Source organism: Triticum aestivum, chromosome 3B, assembly GCF_018294505.1.
Source record: "Triticum aestivum cultivar Chinese Spring chromosome 3B, IWGSC CS RefSeq v2.1, whole genome shotgun sequence".
Lineage (NCBI taxonomy): Eukaryota > Viridiplantae > Streptophyta > Magnoliopsida > Poales > Poaceae > Triticum > Triticum aestivum.
The window spans coordinates 709,659,335-709,679,731 of record NC_057801.1 but is presented as its reverse complement, the minus strand read 5'-3'; positions in this window follow the sequence as shown (position 1 = coordinate 709,679,731).

Sequence of the window (20,397 nt, the reverse complement as noted above, 5' to 3'; positions counted from 1 at the left end):
CGTGAGTAGGGTGTGGCCCCCCTGGCCTTCATCTTTGGCGACAATTTTTCTTTATTTAGTTTAAGATATTCCGTGGAGTTTCAGGACTTTTGAAGTTGCGCAGAATAGGTCTCCAATATTTGCTCCTTTTCTAGCCCATAATTCCAGCTGTCGGCATTCTCCCTCTTCATGTAAAACTTGTAAAATAAGAGAGAATAGCCATAAGTATTGTGACATAACGTGAAATAACAGCCCATAATGCAATAAATATTGATATAAAAGCATGATGCAAAATGGACGTATCAACTCCCCCAAGCTTAGACCTCGCTTGTCCTCAAGCGAAAAGCCGATAACAATAAATATGTCCTCATGTTTAGAGGTAGAGGCGTCGATAAAAATAAATTACGGACATGAAGGCATCATGATTATTTCCATAACAACAACATATATAGATTTTGTCATATGATTACTTATGTTCAAGTGATGATTTTTCACAATGCAAAAGTATGAACCAGAAACCTTATTGAGCACCAACAAATTATAATTTCAGTTATTGAAGCAATTGCAATTTATCATAACATCGGAAAGAGTCTATGTCAGAGCTTAAAAGCAAGTCCACATACTCAACTATCACTTAGTCCTTCATAATTGCTAACACTCACGCAATACTTATGGTTACGGAGTTTTAACCAGACACAGAGAAAGATAGGGGCTTATAGTTTTGCCCCACAACCTTTTACCTCAAGGGTAATGTCAACAATAATAATCCATGCTCCCCTACATCCAATTATATATATATATATATCATGTTCTTTCCAACATGCTGAGCTTGCCAAAGGATAAAATGAAAAAGGAAAGGTGAAGATCACCATGACTCTTGCATAAAGTAGAGAATAGTAATAAAAGATAGGCCCTTTGCAGAGGGAAGCAGAGGTTGTCATGCGCGTTTAGGGTTGATGCACAAAATCTTAATGCAAAAGAACATCACTTTATATTGTCCCTTGCATGTGGACCTTTATTATGCAGTCCGTCGCTTTTATTACTTCCACAACAAGTTCGTACAAAGCTTATTTTTTCTACACTAATAAGTCATGCATATTTAGAGAGCAATTCTTATTGCTTGCACCGATGACAACTTACTTGAAGGATCTTACTCAATCCATAGGTAGATACGGTGGACTCTCATGGAAAAACTGGTTTAAGGGTATTTGGAAGCACAAGTAGTATTTCTACTTGGTGCTGAGAATTTGGCAAGCATGAGGGGGGGAAAGGCAAGCTCAACACGTTAGAGGATCCATGACAACATACTTTATCTCAGATGTAAGAAAACATAACTCATTATGTTGTCTTCCTTGTCCAACCTCAACTCTTTAGCATGTCATATTTTAATGAGTGCTCCCAATCATAAGAGATGTCAATGATAATATATCTATATGTGAAACCTCTCTTTCCTTATTACTTCCTATTAATTGCAACGATGACCAAAGCTATATTTGCCAACTCCCAACAACTTTTAATCATCACACTCTTTTCTATGTGAAGTCATTACTCTCAATAAGATCAATATGAACTATTTGTTTCTTTTTATTCTTTTTCTTCTTTCTATTCACCCAAGATCATGGAAAAATAATCAAGCCCTTGACTCAACACTAATCTTTATTATATAGATAGCTCACAGACTCGATTACATAGAGGGATCGTAAAGCGAAACTCAAAACTAGATCATGCCAAGACTTTATTCTACTAAATCAAGATACTGCTAAAAGGATCGAACTATGAAAAACGGTAAAGATAGGGGTGATGATGGTGATACGATACCAGGGCACCTCCCCCAAGCTTGGCAGTTGCCAAGGGGAGTGCCCATACCCATGTGATTAAGTCTCCTTCTTTGTTGTTGGTGGTGGAAGTGTTGTCAATGATGCAGGCTTGTCATCCACCTTCCATGGCATAGGCTCACCATCATAGAAGGATGATCGAGTCTCCGGAATCCTCAAATCTGCAGCCAAACTCATCCTTTTGAATCTATATTCATACTCACAGTTTTGATTTTGCAGATCATAAATTTGGGCTTGGAGGTGCTCGATCTTCTCATGTAGCTTGAAGATGGCCTCCTCGGTGTGGGCATCCGGCTCGTAGTTGTTGGTGAACTCCGCGAGCATCTTGTGGTTAGCATTGATTCCACGCTCCACCATCCCCTGGCATTTGAAAACTTGTTGCTCCATTGCTTCGAGGCTCGACTCCACGCTTCCGGTTCCCTTTGGTCCCTCAACATCGCGGATGTGCAGCAACCCATCACACATCTCAATGTTTTGAGGGTGTCGCAGCACCTCCGCGAGGTAAGGGTTGATCACCTTCTCGAAGAACTTGTCCTTGGAAGCACCTGGGATCGTCATGATGATCTAGACCTGTCAGAAAAATAGCTTGAAACAAGAACATGGGAGATTTCGTGATACGAGAGTCAAAACCTTCGGGAGAATATATAATGAATTTTTACCGACCAAAATACATATCATGCAAGAAAACGGAGTCCAGAGGGCACACGAGGTGCTCACGAGGTAGGGGGGCACGCCCAGGGGGGTAGGGCGCGCCCTCCACCCTCGTGGAGGCCTCGTGTCCTTCCCGGACTGCCACTTATTTTTCTATTTTTGTAGATATTCCAAAACGGAGAAATATTGTCTTAAAAATTGTTTTGGAGTCGGTTTACTTACCGTACCACATACCTATTCCTTTTCAGAGTCTGAGATGGTCTGGGAAGTGTCCCTTATGTATTCCTCCGGGGTTACAGTTTCAATAATATTGGTTTCAACATTTATGGGATTACCTGAGATATAATGTTTGATTCTTTGACCGTTTAGCACCTTCGGATTTGTGCCTTCAAAGTTGTTGATTTTTATGGCACCAGAACGATAGACCTCCTCAATAACGTAGGGACCTTCCCATTTGGAGAGAAGTTTTCCTGGAAAAAATCTTAAATGAGAGTTGTATAACAATACATAATCACGTACATTAAACTCACGCTTTTGTATCCTTTTGTCATGCCATCTTTTAACTTTTTCTTTAAACAACTTGGCATTTTCATAAGCTTGGGTTCTCCATTCATCAAGTGAGCTAATGTCAAATAACCTCTTCTCACCGGCGAGTTTGAAATCATAGTTGAGCTCTTTAATAGCCCAATATGCCTTATGTTCTAGTTCGAGAGGTAAGTGACATGCTTTTCCATAGACCATTTTATACGGAGACATACCCATAGGATTTTTATATGCAGTTCTATAGGCCCATAATGCATCATCAAGTTTCTTGGACCAATTCTTTCTAGACCTATTAACAGTCTTTTGAAAAATCAATCTGAGCTCTCTATTGCTCAATTCTACTTGACCACTAGACTATGGGTGATATGGAGATGCAATTCTATGATTAAAGTCATATTTAGCAAGCATTTTACGGAAAGCACCATGAATAAAGTGTGAACCACCATCAGTCATTAAATATCTAGGGACTCTGAACCTCGGAAAAATAACTTCCTTAAGCATTTTAATAGAAGTGTTATGATCAGCACTACTAGTTGGAATAGCTTCTACCCACTTAGTAACGTAATCAACATCAACTAAAATATGTGTATATCCATTAGAGGCAGGAAAAGGTCCCATATAATCAAAGCCCCAAACATCAAATGGTTCAATAACAAGTGAATAATTCATAGGCATTTCTTGACGTCTACTAATATTACCAATTCTTTGACATTCATCGCAAGACAAAACAAACTTACGGGCATCCTTGAAGAGAGCAGGCCAATAAAAACCGGATTGCAATACCTTATGTGCAGTTCTATCTCCAGCGTGGTGACCTCCATAAGCTTCGGAGTGACACTTGTGTAGGATCTGTTCCTGTTCATGCTCAGGTACACAACGTCTAATAACACCATCTACTCCTTCTTTATAAAGATGTGGGTCATCCCAAAAGTAATGTCGCAAATCATAGAAAAACTTTTTCTTTTGTTGGTATGTGAAGCTAGGTGGTATAAATTTAGCGACAATATAATTAGCATAATCAGCATACCATGGAGTGCTACGAGAAGTGCTTATGACATTTAATTGCTCACCAGGTAAGCTATCATCAATAGGTAGTGGGTCATCAAGAACATTCTCTAACCTGGATAAGTTATCTGCAACGGGGTTCTCAGCTCCTTTTCTATCAACAATATGCAAATCAAATTCTTGCAGCAAGAGAACCCATCTAATAAGTCTAGGTTTTGCATCTTTCTTTTCCATAAGATATTTAATAGCAGCATGATCAGTGTAAATAGTTACTTTAGAGTCTACAACATAGGGTCTGAATTTATCACAAGCAAATACAACTGCTAAAAGTTCCTTTTCGGTAGTAGCATAATTTCTTTGAGCATTGTCTAGAGTCTTACTAGCATAATGGATAACATTTAATTTCTTATCAACTCTTTGCCCTAGAACAACACCTACAACATAATCACTAGCATCACACATAGTTTCAAAGGGTAAATTACAATCAGGTGGCTAAACAACAGGTGCAGAGACTAATGCTTTCTTAAGTATTTCAAATGCTTCTACACAATCATCATCAAAGACAAATGGTACATCTTTTTTGTAATAAATTAGTCAGAGGCCGAGAATTTTTTGAGAAGTCCTTAACGAACCTCCTATAAAATCCAGCATGACCAAGGAAACTTCTTATACCTTTGATGTCCTTGGGACATGGCATCTTTTCAATAGCATCAACTTTGGCTTTATCAACTTCAATACCTCTTTCAGAAACTTTGTGCCCCAAGACAATACCTTCATTAAGCATAAAGTGGCACTTTTCCCAATTCAAGACAAGATTAGTTTCTTCACATCTCTGTAAAACTCGATCAAGATTGCTCAAGCAATCATCAAAAGAGGAACCATAGACGGGAAAATCGTCCATGAAAACCTCACAATTTTTTTCACAAAAGTCAGAGAATATAGCCATCATGCATCTTTGAAAGGTAGCAGGTGCATTACATAAACCAAAAGGCATAAGTCTATAAGCAAAAGTACCAAAAGGGCATGTAAAAGTAGTCTTTGATTGATCTTTAGCCGACACAGGTATTTGAGAGAAACCAAAACAACCATCTAGAAAGCAACAATGTGTATGTTTGCATAATCTTTCTAGCATTTGATCAATAAAAGGTAAGGAGTAATGATCTTTCTTAGTAGATTTACTTAATTTCCAGAAATCAATTACCAACCTATAGCCTGTGATAATTCTTTGCGGGATCAATTCATCTTTATCATTAGGGACAATAGTAATACCTCCCTTCTTAGGGACACAATGGACATGACTTACCCACTAACTATCAGCAACAGGATAAATTATACCTGCCTCTAGAAGCTTGAGTATTTCTTTTCTTACCACTTCTTTCATTTTAGGATTCAGACGTCATTGAGGATCACGAACTGGTTTGGCATCCACTTCCAAATTTATTTTATGTTGACATAGCGTGGGACTAATGCCCTTAAGATCATCAAGAGTATATCCAATAGCGGCACGGTGCTTCTTCAGAGTTTTCAATAATCTTTCTTCTTCATGCTCTGAGAGATTAGCACTAATAATGATAGGATATATTTTCTTTTCATCAAGATAAGCATATTTAAGATTATCAGGCAACGGTTTAAGCTCAAACACGGGATCACCCTTGGGTGGAGGAGGATCCCCTAGGATTTCAACAGGCAAATTGTGTTGCAGAATAGGTTCCTGTTTAAAGAATACTTCATCTATTCCCCTTCTTTCATTCATGAACATATCATTTTCATGGTCTAGCAAATATTGTTCTAAAGGATCACTAGGAGGTACAGCAATAGAAGCCAGTGGCGGAGCTAGCGTACAGCCGTTGGGTTCAGTTGAACCCAACAATCTTTTTGCTGCACGTACGTGTATATGGGTACGAGTTTGTTATGAACCCAATAGAAACTCACGCCTGAACCCATCGAACTTGGAACGCACCAGCCTGCTTTTCGGCCCCTTAAAAATTTATCAGATGAATGCCCAACCAAAAGCCCATAAATAGTTGTAAAAAAACAAAAAAGCCCACAAATGGTCGTAAAAAACAAAACAAAAAAGCCCACAACTAAATGCGCTAATGTGTAGTACTCTGCAGGCCACAAAAGCGAGCCTCTCGTCTCCCCTGTCCCCTGTTTGCAGTCTGTACCCACATCACGAGATCACTCCTGTGCCCCCTCGGAAAAAAATGAGATCTCTCCTGCGATGTTCGCTCATCATCCGGCCGCCAAAGGAAAGGTCGGCAGCGACAATTGCAGTATATATTTGAAGGTAATCAAATCACATCCACGTCTCTTCCCTTGTGCATCTCCTATTTAGCCTAGTAGCCTAATTCAACGCCTTTGCCCTAGTTTTCTAATTGATTTTCCCCTAAACTTTGATCGATCTAGACTATGGCAACATTTCTCAAAGAGAATCCATCACCAGATGCAAATGGTACCCTTTACCCCTTCACTGGATGTCGTAGAATTGTCACGGCAGATGTCCTTAGTGTAAGGACTTAATCGCGAGGCCAGCGCATCTATGTGGTAGCTTGAGAGGAGTTGAGCGGAATCGAGAGACGCAACACAAGACAAGGGTTTAGACAGCTTCAGGCCCCGGGAAACATCATCCGGTAATAACCCTACATGTTGTTTGTGGCTAGGTCTCATTATGATCATCAGGGAGTCGCCGGTAAGCCGGCTCTTTGTGTCGAGCCCTAGAGATTATTTTTTGTCCCTATTTGGGGAGCCCTGCCCCTCCTTATATATGTTGAAGGGGCGGGTTACATGTGGAGTCCTAGTTGGACTAGGACTAGTCTATCCTTTCTTACAAGTTGAATACAAGTCCGGGTCTTGCTTCCTCGTAAAGGAAATATTCGTCATCCCTTTCCTCTTAAGCCGGCCCACCATAATATGAGCCGGCCTTCTGGGCCTTGGGCCTAGTCCTTTATCTGACTCGCGGTCGGGGCCATCCATGAGTCGCCAGGCTCGTGAGTCGTCAGAACAGTGAACCGCCAGTCTCGTAAGTCGCCAATCCTCTAGCGGGTTACCAATGAAACGCCAAGTCCCAGGCGGGTCATATATCCGGCCGGGTCATACCGCGGGGTATATCCCCGACATTAGCCCCCAGTTTAATTTGGATTTATCCATGTTAAATTGAACCTGTAAAATAAACACAAGAACAAACTTGATAGGTTGTGCTCCGGGTTAAATATTTTCTTGAACAGGCACCTGATCATCCTTAAGGCCTTGTCATTTCCTCCTAGCTGCGCATTCATGATCTAATATCAAATCTCCTTTAGCAGATGTGTTCAAACATTACCAATGCAAAAAATCCAAGCACTTCTTCTGAAAAATCCGGGTCAATAGGCCAGCTTTATAACCAATTTGCTGACATTGACTCTTGTAGAAAAATATTAAAAGGAATAATCCATTTGAATCGGTTTCCAAAGCGCCGACTTAATAAATATTGGTCTTGAAATACTCATCTGATTTGCAGCCGGTTTGAAGATGTAGAAACTTGCCAATTTATGATTACCAAAACTGCCGGGTTATAAACAAATGATGCCGGGTCATGTAATTGTTGCTGATGCCGGGTTAATCTTATGATGACACCGGGTCATAAACTTTGCAGATTTCTCTGATAATAATATAATACCTGATTTGCTCAAAACTGAGAATTTGAAGTTATTCCTCCCTTATATGCATATCACCTGTAGCCCCCAAGTGCCGGGTTGTCATGCTTGCAGCAACCTGGGACTTTTGCCTTATGCTCATAAAAATTTCAACCAGTGTAGCCCCCAAGGGCCGGCTCAGTAAGATATTACTGAGCTAGGACTTTGTATATAATTCATTGATAATAACATCATATGATGTAATCTCCACCATGGGGCTTGAACCCACGTCCACAAGGTTAAGAGCTTTGTACTCTACCAACTGAGTAGTGGATCTTTCAATATAATGGATTAAGGCTTGTGTACCTTGAATTTTCGACAGGAGCAATTGGTAGCCCCCAAGGGCCGGCTCATTTAGAATGTGATGAGTCGGGTCTTCAATAAGTTGAGCAAAAAATGACTTTGCATTAGTCCCCAAGTGCCATGGTGCATGCTGGCAGTGACATGGGACTTGCATATCCGATGTAATCTCAATTTGAATAATGTAGCCCCCAAGTGGCGGGTTGTAAGCCTACAGCGACTCGGGACTATTCCTTTCATTATAGAATAAATCATATCCACTGATAAAATACTAGCCATTGCGCTGAAGCGACTTTAAAAAACTCAATCATAATATTAGTTACTGATAAACATAATAAAAATCCAGCCATGTTGGCTATTAAAGATTTGAATAACCCGGTTTGAAAACCTCAATCATTCAATATCATAATGAAAAATCCAGCCAAGTTTAGCTATTTAAAGATTCAAGTACTTTATCTATTGACAAGTAAATTCAGAGTTTTAAATACCCGGCGACTCTTGGCCGATGGCGATTTAATACGCATCCATTGTAAGCCGGAATTTTTATATCCCGGCTATTTATAGCCTTTGAGTAAATCCAACACAGATGATCATTCTGAAGCATCAATTTTAATGATGAGCTTGGACTTAAGCATTTATATAAGTCATAGTTCTACAAATCCCGCACAAAGTTTAAACAACATATGCCCTGGCGACTTAGTGTCAAAAGCCAGGGCGGGTAACCACCCAAATGTAGTCTTATCTTGTGATATTGAATTTGCACTATCAGTCTATGTGACCCGCACAGTAAGGATGATAACCCAATCTTTGATACGCGCATGATTCCAATGGCGTAATTCAAAATATACCGACAGCTTAAAGTCCATAACCAGGGCTGGTTTAAACATAATCATGTATAAACAATATCATACCTGTGATATTGAATCGTACTGCCGGCTTATGATACTTGTGCAGTAAGGGTGATAACCCAAAACTTAGAAGTTAAACCTTCCAAGTATTAATATTGTCATATGCTGGCAACTTGTTCGTCGAAAGCCAGGGCGGGTTAATAGAAATCACATATATATGCTTCAGAGATGAGCAAAAAGTCTCAAAACCCAAAAGATTGTGTTCCAAAAAACTTAATCCAGACAAAAAGAAAATCAAGGCTTCTGATTCGAATACGATCAGTAAACCGTTCCAAAGGGGTTAAGCTAGGATTCGAATACGATCATGCAGCCCCCAATGGATTTGGCGTTGCCTGATCAAGAGGGTACCGACAACTATGTTCTCTTTGGTTCGAATACGACCTATGTTTGAACAGGAAGCCCCCAAATGACCTTAAGAGTTGTTTAACGACGCTGATTCGAATACGATCCACGTCGGACCCAAAAGGGGTTGAGCTATGATTCGAATACGATCAAGAAGCCCCCTAGTGAGTTTTGCTTTGAGCCGATCAAGAGGGTTACGACAGCTATGTTCTCTTTGGTTCGAATACGACCTATGTTTGAACAGGAAGCCCCCAAGTGACCATAATAAGATAAGCCGTAAGGCGGGATACCCATGTTTGAACCGTGCATCATGGCAGCAAGCTCTTTTTGGCACCCTCTAATCTTTCTGAGAGCTCAAATTTGCGAGAGATTAATTCTTTTTAAACCGGAACTTTAAATCAGATTTGAAAGCTTCAAAACTTATGTTTGAACCGTGCATCATGGCAGCAAGCTCTTTTTGGCACCCTCTAATCTTTCTGAGAGCTCAAATTTGCGAGAGATTAATTCTTTTTAAACCAGAACTTTAAATCAGATTTGAAAGCTTCAAAACTTTGTGAAAGATAAATTTACCTTTAGCCGGATTTTGAACTGGATTTGAGAGCTTCAAATCCTTGTGGTAAATAAATTTCCCTTGAACCGGTTTTTAAACCGGATATTAAGAGCTTCAAAGCCTTGTGGGAGAGAGATTGTCCTTGAACTAGATTTTGAACCGGAATCCTTATTTTTGAGCCAGAAATCTTCTGACGCCCCTTAAATTTTCATCAATCAAGCAGTAATCTCCGGGGCCGGGTTATTTTTCCCTTCAATAACCTGGAGTTCTTGAATTCATTGAAACCGGCTAATTTTGCCGAGTCATACCATTGTAGCCCCCGAGTCTCAAGACGACTCGAGGAGTTGGCTCGAGATTCTCCATATTTGACCATAGCAGAAAGGTGTATATCATTGGCATCTCGATGCGATGTAGACCAGGCCGCGAGAGACAGGCGGTAAAGACGATCGAAACATCTTAGGTGGCACAGAAAGACAAACCAGCTGTGGCGTTGTAAGCAAGTGTAGACGGGTGAGTCAATCATGGGTGCGGTCTCGGTGAGTTGATGTAGACCGAGCTGCACGGGCGGCGGCTTGCTCACACCCGTTCAACAGAACGCGGGCGCGGATGCCAGTGCATGATGAGGCTAAAGCACACTTCATAGACACAGCATGGCACCACCTTCATAATGAATCATTGTCCTGCACATAAAAATATACAGACCAAAGTAATTGTTCTCTGATGGAAACAATATGTGTTAATAAAATAAACTCAGATGAATATCACCTGATGTTTTTTATTCAGACAATGGATGATCTGTTCATCGCGACAGAGGCGGTTTAAGCTGGTCGGCAACTCAATATGGTCCCGGCGGTTCAAGCAGAAACCCTCCGGGTTATTCTCCGGGTTATTCTCCGGGTCATTGAACACCCGGCACAGGCAGTGCAGATGTATACGTCGCCTCCTGACGCTGGCGCACGAGGACCGGATTATACTTTGGCCATAAGTCAATTGAGCTGTGTACAACATAGCATACCGTGAAAAAAGCTTTGGATGATACTTAATTATACCAGTAAAAGTTTAGAAAAATAGCATCTGATTGTTTTTTAAACGCCTTCGTTTAGTGGTATTCGCCTTAAATTGATTTCAGCTTCACGTAATCACGTGACCGAGTACTAGTAGTACTTTATGTTTCCTTGGATTTGACTAGTCTCCACCACAAGAAAAATAACAACAACACCAATTCCTTCGGGTCTTGAAGCTGCAGGTGGACAGGGAGAGTGACGGAGCGGCGCAGGTGAAGTCGCAGGAGCCTGCTCCAGGGCGGCTCAACGGCGAGGAGCGACTCTCCAGCGGTAGCTCAACACGGGGTGGTCTGGAAACATGGGGCGAATCTCCGGGGACGGCTCTGCAACAGTCTGAGCGGCACACACGATGAGGGTATTCTAGGCAGCTCGACGTTACTGATGGCGACTCTCAAGGCGCAGACGTTGACCCAGGCAGTGGTAGGCGGCTCGCACTGCTGTTAGATGTAAGGACGAAGCTGTGTGGGGAGCGACGGGCCAGGCGGCGACTTGATAAAACAGGGGCGGCCTGACACGCATGGAGTTTGAGGTGGCCATGGTGTAAGTCAGCAGCAGAAACGGCTCATCGGGCCCTGGCGAGTCTGCGGCGTAGGGGCGGACCGGCGATGCCCCTGTGGCGGGCGGGGCGAAGAGGCCACGGGGGGTTGACGACGGCTCAGAGACCACGCCGGCCAAGGACGGCAGCGCAGAAGCCGGGTCAGTGTTGTATCCACTTCCGGATCGTGCTTGTATCCACTTCCAGATCATGATTGATTTGCTTCTTTTTTTAATGATGCGTACCTCAATTGATATCGTACTAGGGACAACAATCGCTGCTGCCAATTTTTCTTCCTCCATCTTTCTTTCTTTTTTGTTGTTTCACGTAAGGACCCCGCCACTTGATAGCTTTTGCTTTCCATATCTCTTTGAATAAATCTCTTCCAATCTGTATATGAGTCAAACTAGTAGTGCTAGTCGCTCTCTTAGTGAAAGTATTTGGAGTTGATCTATCCTCCACGCCCAAAATAGCAGCAGGAGACACAATTGATTCCATCGGGACTTGTAGCCTAGGACTTCTTTGCGTAGAACAGCAACAACTCGGCTGATTGGACCGCTGTTTGTGGATGCAGTAAAAATCCGATTCGGCCACCAAACTTTCGATCTCGGCTAGTTGTATTGGCAACTCATGGCTACTAAGAGACCATCACCTTAATTTTCTTAAATCTCAGACGGGTATCAAATCTGACTGCGTGTCTTCTAAATAATGTAAATCCTTCCGCAATGATTCTTCTTCATCCAAAAAATTTGCGAGCTTCTCGATCCTTGAAGGAGATCCCTCTAAGAACTCAATACCACCGTGCGCAGGCCCCATGGTGGGCGCCAACTGTCGTAGAATTGTCACGGCAGATGTCCTTAGTGTGAGGACTTAATCGCGAGGCCAACGCATCTATATGGTAGCTTGAGAGGGGTTGGGCGGAATCGAGAGACGCAACACACGACAAGGGTTTAGACAGCTTCAGGCCCCGGGAAATATCATCCGGTAATAACCCTACATGCTGTTTGTGGCTAGGTCTCATTATGATCATCAGGGAGTCGCCGGTAAGCCGGCTCTTTGTGTCGAGCCCTAGAGATTATTTTTTGTCCCTCTTTGGGGAGCCCTGCCCCTCCTTATATATGTTGAAGGGGCGGGTTACATGTGGAGTCCTAGTTGGACTAGGACTAGTCTATCCTTTCTTACAAGTTGAATACAAGTCCGGGTCTTGCTTCCTCGTAAAGGAAATATTTGTCATCCCTTTCCTCTTAAGCCGGCCCACCATAATATGAGCCGGCCTTCTGGGTCTTGGGCCTAGTCCTTTATCTGGCCCACCATCGGGGCCATCCATGAGTCGCCAGGCTCGTGAGTCGTCAGACCAGTGAACCGCTAGTCTCGTAAGTCGCTAATCCTCTAGCGGGTTACCAATGAAACGCCAAGTCCCAACCGGGTCATATATCCGGCCGGGTCATACCGCGGGGTATATCCCCGACACTGGAGGTAATTGTTGTGTTCTGGAGCTGGGATGAAGCAATTTTAATCCGGCCGTAGAGATGAAAGGCGGTGCCCGATCCACCCAGTTTCGTAGTTATGACTAGGTTTGAGTTTAAACTAGTCCCTACTCTTATGGGTGTATGCGGGACGCCGCTCTGCATCCCTACAGACAAGGAAACTACTAGGTCGAATATGAGCCAAATATGGTACCCAATGAGCAATGTGTTACCTATACGGGCACCCACCTTACCTATGAACACCTCACATGTGGTCCCCAAAAAATCATCGTCTAACCTAATTTTTTTCCTTGGGGAGGAAAAACCTCGATGGGGATGGGAAATTTTTTGTCCCCACAAGCCGGGGTATCCATGGAAAAGGGGTCACTAGGACACAGTTGTGGGCAAGCAATCCCACCTAGGTAATCGCATTGCTGTCATAAAACGAGTGAACCCAATGGCTAAATTTTCTAGCTCCGCCCCTGATAGAAGCAAGACCAATAATTTCATCTTACTAGGCGATTCTTCCTCACGATGTTGTTTACTAAATTTAGAGAAATTAAACTCATGAACCATATCATCCAAGCCAATAGTAACAACATTCTTTTCGCAGTCTATCTTAGCATTAACAGTACTCAAGAAGGGTCTACCAAATATAATGGGGCAAAAGCTATCTTGTGGAGAACCAAGAACAAGAAAATCAGCGGGATATTTGGTTTTTCCACACAAGACTTCAACATCTCTAACAATTCCCATTACAGATATAGTATCTCTATTAGCAAGTTCAATTGTAACATCAATATCTTCTAACTCAGCAGGTGCAATATCATGCATAATTTCTTTGTATAAGTCAATGGGTATTACACTAGCACTAGCACCCATATCACATAAGCCATGATAACAATGATCTCCTATTTTATTAGAAATAATAGGCACGCCTACCACAGGTCTATGTTTATCTCTAGCACAAGGTTTAGCAATTCTAGCAGTTTCACCACAGAATTGAATAACATGCCCATCAAATTATCAGATAAGAGATCTTTAACAATAGCAATATTAGGTTCTACTTTAACTTTCTCAGGAGGTGTATAAGTTCTAATATTGCTTTTACAAACAATAGTTGAAGCTTTAGCATGATCCTTCATTCTAACAGGGAAAGGTGGTTTCTCAACATAAGAAGTAGGAACAATAGGATCATTATAAGTGACAGTCTTTTCTTCAACTTTAATAGGTGCAGCTACTTTTACTTCTATGGGAGGATGATATTTAAACCACTTCTCCTTGGGGAGATCAACATAGGTAGCAAAAGATTCATAGAGAGAAGCTACTATCTTAGAGTCAAGTCCATATTTAATGCTAAACTTACGGAAAATATCGGTATCCATAAAAGATTTAACACAATCAAACTTAGGTGCCATACCTGACTCCTTACCTTCGTCGAGGTCCCAATCTTCAGAGTTGCGTTTAATTCTATCCAATAAATTCCATCTGAATTCAATAGTCTTCATCATAAAAGAGCTAGCACATGAAGTATCGAGCATGGTGCGATTGTCATCAGAAAGCCGAGCATAAAAACTTTGAAAAATTATTTTTCTTGAGAGCTCATGATTGGGGCATGAATATAACATTGATTTAAGCCTCGCCCAAGCTTGAGCGATGCTTTCTCCTTCGCGAGGCCAGAAATTATATATATAATTGCGATCACGGTGAACAAGATGCATAGGGTAATACTTTTGATGAAATTCCAGTTTCAATCTTTTATAGTTCCATGATCTCGTATCATCACATAGCCTATACCATGTCAATGCGTCTCCCTTCAAAGATAAAGGGAAGGCCTTCTTCTTAACAACATCATCGGGTATACCTGCAAGCTTAAATAGTCCACAAACTTCATCCACATAGAGTAGATGTTCATCAGGATGTTTTGTTCCATCTCCTGTAAAAGTGTTAGCTAGCAGTTTTTCTATCATACCCAAAGGAATTTCAAAAGGAGTTTCATTTTCAATAGGTTCAGTAGGTTGAGGAGCAACTCTTTGCTCTACTGGATGGGGTGAAGATACCCCGAACAAGCCCCTCAGAGAATTACTTTCCATAGTAACAAGTGACAGAAAATTTCAGCACACTATATAAATTTTTCCTTACCAAATTCCACCTACCAAAGGCACTACACTCCCCGGCAACGGCGCCAGAAAAGAGTCTTGATGACCCACAAGTATAGGGGATCTATCGTAGTCCTTTCGATATGTAAGAGTGTCGAATCCAACGAGGAGCAGAAGGAAATGATAAGCGGGTTTCAGCAAGGTATTCTCTGCAAGTACTGAAATAAGTGGTAACAGATAGTTTTGTGATAAGATAAATCGTAACGAGCAACAAGTAACGAAAGTAAATAAAGTGCAGCAAGGTGGCCCAATCCTTTTTATAGCAAAGGACAAGCCTGGACAAACTCTTATAATAGGAAAAGCGCTCGTGAGGACACATGGGAATATCGTCAAGCTAGTTTTCATCACACTCATATGATTCACATTCGGTACTTTGATAATTTGATATGTGGGTGGACTGGTGCTTGGGCGCTGTTCTTTCTTGAACAAGCATCCCACTTATGATTAACCTCTATTGCAAGCATCCGCAACTACAACAAAAGTATTAAGGTAAACCTAACCATAGCATGAAACATATGGATCCAAATCAGCCCCTTACAAAGCAACGCATAAACTAGGGTTTAAGCTTCTGTCACTCTAGCAACCCATCATCTACTTATTACTTCCCAATGCCTTCCTCTAGGCCCAAATAATGGTGAAGTGTTATGTAGTCGACGTTCACATAACACCACTAGAGGCTAGACAACATACATCTTATCAAAATATCGAACGAATACCAAATTCACATGACTACTAATAGCAAGACTTCTCCCTTGTCCTCAGGAACAAACGTAACTACTCACAAAGCATATTCATGTTCATAATCAGAGGGGTAATAATATGCATAAAGGATCTGAATATATGATCTTCCACCAAATAAACCAACTAGCATCAACTACAAGGAGTAATCAACACTACTAGCAACCTACTAGCACCAATCCCGAACTTGGAGACAAGAATTGGATACAAGAGATGAACTAGGGTTTGGAGATGAGTAGGTGCTGGTGAAAATGTTGATGGAGATTGCCCTCTCCCGATGAGAGGATTGTTGATGATGACGTTGGTGATGATTTCCCCCTCCCGGAGGGAAGTGTCCCCGGCAGAACAGCTCTGCCGGAGCCCTAGATTGGTTCCGCCAAGGTTCCGCCTCGTGCCGGCGGAGTCTCGTCCCGAAAGGTTGCTTGATGTTTTTTTTGCATCGAAAGATTTCATATAGGAGAAGATGGGCGTCGGAGAGCCACCAGGGGGCCCACGAGGTAGGGGGGCGCGCCCTAGGGGGGGCGCCCCCACCCTCGTGAGCAGGGTGTGGGCCCCCTGGCCTTCATCTTTGGCGATGATTTTTCTTTATTTATTTTAAGATATTTGTCATGCCCAATATGCGACCCTATCCAAAAGGAATTCGAAGGTCCCACCAAGGATAGACCCGCATATTGAAACGCTTTTGCAAGGTGGATATCATTACATCAACATTACATAATAGATGGGGATACATACATAAGGCATTCAATGCCACACGAATACAACATCACAATACATAACAGCATCATCCGACTACGGATGAAACACAAACAGAAACTCAAACGACATCCACCCTGCTAGCCCAGGCTGCCGTCCTGGAACCTATCCCTGATCGAAGAAGAAGCAGAAGAAGAACTCCAAACAAGCAAACATCGCTCTTGCGTCATGATCATCGTGAAACCTGTACTTGCAACTGTTGTTGTAGTAATCTATGAGCCACGAGGACTCAGCAATCCCATTACCATGGGTATCAAGACTAGCAAAGCTTAAAGGGAAAGGAAGGGGTAAAGTGGTGAGGCTGCAGCAGCGACTAAGCATATATGGTGGCTAACATACACAAATAAGAGCGAGAAGAGAGCAAAAGGAACGGTCGTGAAGCTAGCAATGATCAAGAAGTGATCCTGAACTCCTACTTACGTCAAACATAACCCAGAAACCGTGTTCACTTCCCGGACTCCGCTGAAAAAAGACCATCACGGCTACACACACGGTTGATGCGTTTTAATTCGGATCTGGTGTCAAGTAATCTACAACCGGACATTAACAAATTCCCATCTGCCTATAACCGCAGGCACAACTTTCGAAAGATTATACCCTGCAGGGGTGTCCCAACTTAGCCCATGATAAGCTCTCGCAATCAACGAAGGATATACCTTCTCCCAGGAAGACCCAATCAGACTCGGAATCCCGGTTTACAAGACATTTCGACAATGGTAAAACAAGACCAGCAAAGCCACCCGCTGTGCCGACAAATCCCGATAGGAGCTGCACATATCTCGTTCTCAGGGCACACCGGATGAGCGAAGCGTACAGGAACCGACGTAACCCAAGTTGCCAAGGGATGGCCCCGCACGGTGCTCTAGTTTGGACCAACACTTAGACAAGCATTGGCCCGGGGGGGCTGTAATAAAGATGACCCTTGGGTTAATTACTCCCAAGGGAAATATAGGGGGTGGTGAGGCAAATGGTAAAACCAAGGTTGGGCCTTGCTGGAGGAGTTTTATTCAAAGCGAACTGTCAAGGGGGTCCCATAAATCACCCGACCGTCTAAGGAACGCAAAATCCGGGAACATAACACCGGTATGACGGAAACTAGGGCGGCAAGAGTGGAACAAAACACCAGGCTCCTTACCTTCATCGAGGTCCCAATCTTCAGAGTTGCGTTTAATTCTATCCAATAAATTCCATCTGAATTCAATAGTCTTCATCATAAAAGAGCTAGCACATGAAGTATCGAGCATGGTGCGATTGTCATCAGAAAGCCGAGCATAAAAACTTTGAAAAATTATTTTTCTTGAGAGCTCATGATTGGGGCATGAATATAACATTGATTTAAGCCTCGCCCAAGCTTGAGCGATGCTTTCTCCTTCGCGAGGCCAGAAATTATATATATAATTGCGATCACGGTGAACAAGATGCATAGGGTAATACTTTTGATGAAATTCCAGTTTCAATCTTTTATAGTTCCATGATCTCGTATCATCACATAGCCTATACCATGTCAATGCGTCTCCCTTCAAAGATAAAGGGAAGGCCTTCTTCTTAACAACATCATCGGGTATACCTGCAAGCTTAAATAGTCCACAAACTTCATCCACATAGAGTAGATGTTCATCAGGATGTTTTGTTCCATCTCCTGTAAAAGTGTTAGCTAGCAGTTTTTCTATCATACCCAAAGGAATTTCAAAAGGAGTTTCATTTTCAATAGGTTCAGTAGGTTGAGGAGCAACTCTTTGCTCTACTGGATGGGGTGAAGATACCCCGAACAAGCCCCTCAGAGAATTACTTTCCATAGTAACAAGTGACAGAAAATTTCAGCACACTATATAAATTTTTCCTTACCAAATTCCACCTACCAAAGGCACTACACTCCCCGGCAACGGCGCCAGAAAAGAGTCTTGATGACCCACAAGTATAGGGGATCTATCGTAGTCCTTTCGATATGTAAGAGTGTCGAATCCAACGAGGAGCAGAAGGAAATGATAAGCGGGTTTCAGCAAGGTATTCTCTGCAAGTACTGAAATAAGTGGTAACAGATAGTTTTGTGATAAGATAAATCGTAACGAGCAACAAGTAACGAAAGTAAATAAAGTGCAGCAAGGTGGCCCAATCCTTTTTATAGCAAAGGACAAGCCTGGACAAACTCTTATAATAGGAAAAGCGCTCGTGAGGACACATGGGAATATCGTCAAGCTAGTTTTCATCACACTCATATGATTCACATTCGGTACTTTGATAATTTGATATGTGGGTGGACTGGTGCTTGGGCGCTGTTCTTTCTTGAACAAGCATCCCACTTATGATTAACCTCTATTGCAAGCATCCGCAACTACAACAAAAGTATTAAGGTAAACCTAACCATAGCATGAAACATATGGATCCAAATCAGCCCCTTACAAAGCAACGCATAAACTAGGGTTTAAGCTTCTGTCACTCTAGCAACCCATCATCTACTTATTACTTCCCAATGCCTTCCTCTAGGCCCAAATAATGGTGAAGTGTTATGTAGTCGACGTTCACATAACACCACTAGAGGCTAGACAACATACATCTTATCAAAATATCGAACGAATACCAAATTCACATGACTACTAATAGCAAGACTTCTCCCTTGTCCTCAGGAACAAATGTAACTACTCACAAAGCATATTCATGTTCATAATCAGAGGGGTAATAATATGCATAAAGGATCTGAATATATGATCTTCCACCAAATAAACCAACTAGCATCAACTACAAGGAGTAATCAACACTACTAGCAACCTACTAGCACCAATCCCGAACTTGGAGACAAGAATTGGATACAAGAGATGAACTAGGGTTTGGAGATGAGATGGTGCTGGTGAAAATGTTGATGGAGATTGCCCTCTCCCGATGAGAGGATCGTTGATGATGACGTTGGTGATGATTTCCCCCTCCCGGAGGGAAGTGTCCCCGGCAGAACAGCTCTGCCGGAGCCCTAGATTGGTTCCGCCAAGGTTCCGCCTCGTGGCGGCGGAGTCTCGTCCCGAAAGGTTGCTTGATGTTTTTTTTGCATCGAAAGATTTCATATAGGAGAAGATTGGCGTCGGAGAGCCACCAGGGGGCCCACGAGGTAGGGGGGCGCGCCCTAGGGGGGCGCCCCCCACCCTCGTGAGCAGGGTGTGGGCCCCCTGGCCTTCATGTTTGGCGATGATTTTTCTTTATTTATTTTAAGATATTTGTCACGCCCAATATGCGACCCTATCCAAAAGGAATTCAAAGGTCCCACCAAGGATAGACCCGCATATTGAAACGCTTTTGCAAGGTGGATATCATTACATCAACATTACATAATAGATGGGGATACATACATAAGGCATACAATGCCACACGAATACAACATCACAATACATAACAGCATCATACGACTACGGATGAAACACAAACAGAAACTCAAACGACATCCACCCTGCTAGCCCAGGCTGCCGTCCTGGAACCTATCCCTGATCGAAGAAGAAGCAGAAGAAGAACTCCAAACAAGCAAACATCGCTCTCGCGTCATGATCATCGTGAAACCTGTACCTGCAACTGTTGTTGTAGTAATCTGTGAGCCACGAGGACTCAGCAATCCCATTACCATGGGTATCAAGACTAGCAAAGCTTAAAGGGAAAGGAAGGGGTAAAGTGGTGAGGCTGCAGCAGCGACTAAGCATATATGGTGGCTAACATACGCAAATAAGAGCGAGAAGAGAGCAAAAGGAACGGTTGTGAAGCTAGCAATGATCAAGAAATGATCCTGAACTCCTACTTACGTCAAACATAACCCAGAAACCGTGTTCACTTCCCGGACTCCGCTGAAAAGAGACCATCACGGCTACACACACGGTTGATGCGTTTTAATTCGGATCTGGTGTCAAGTAATCTACAACCG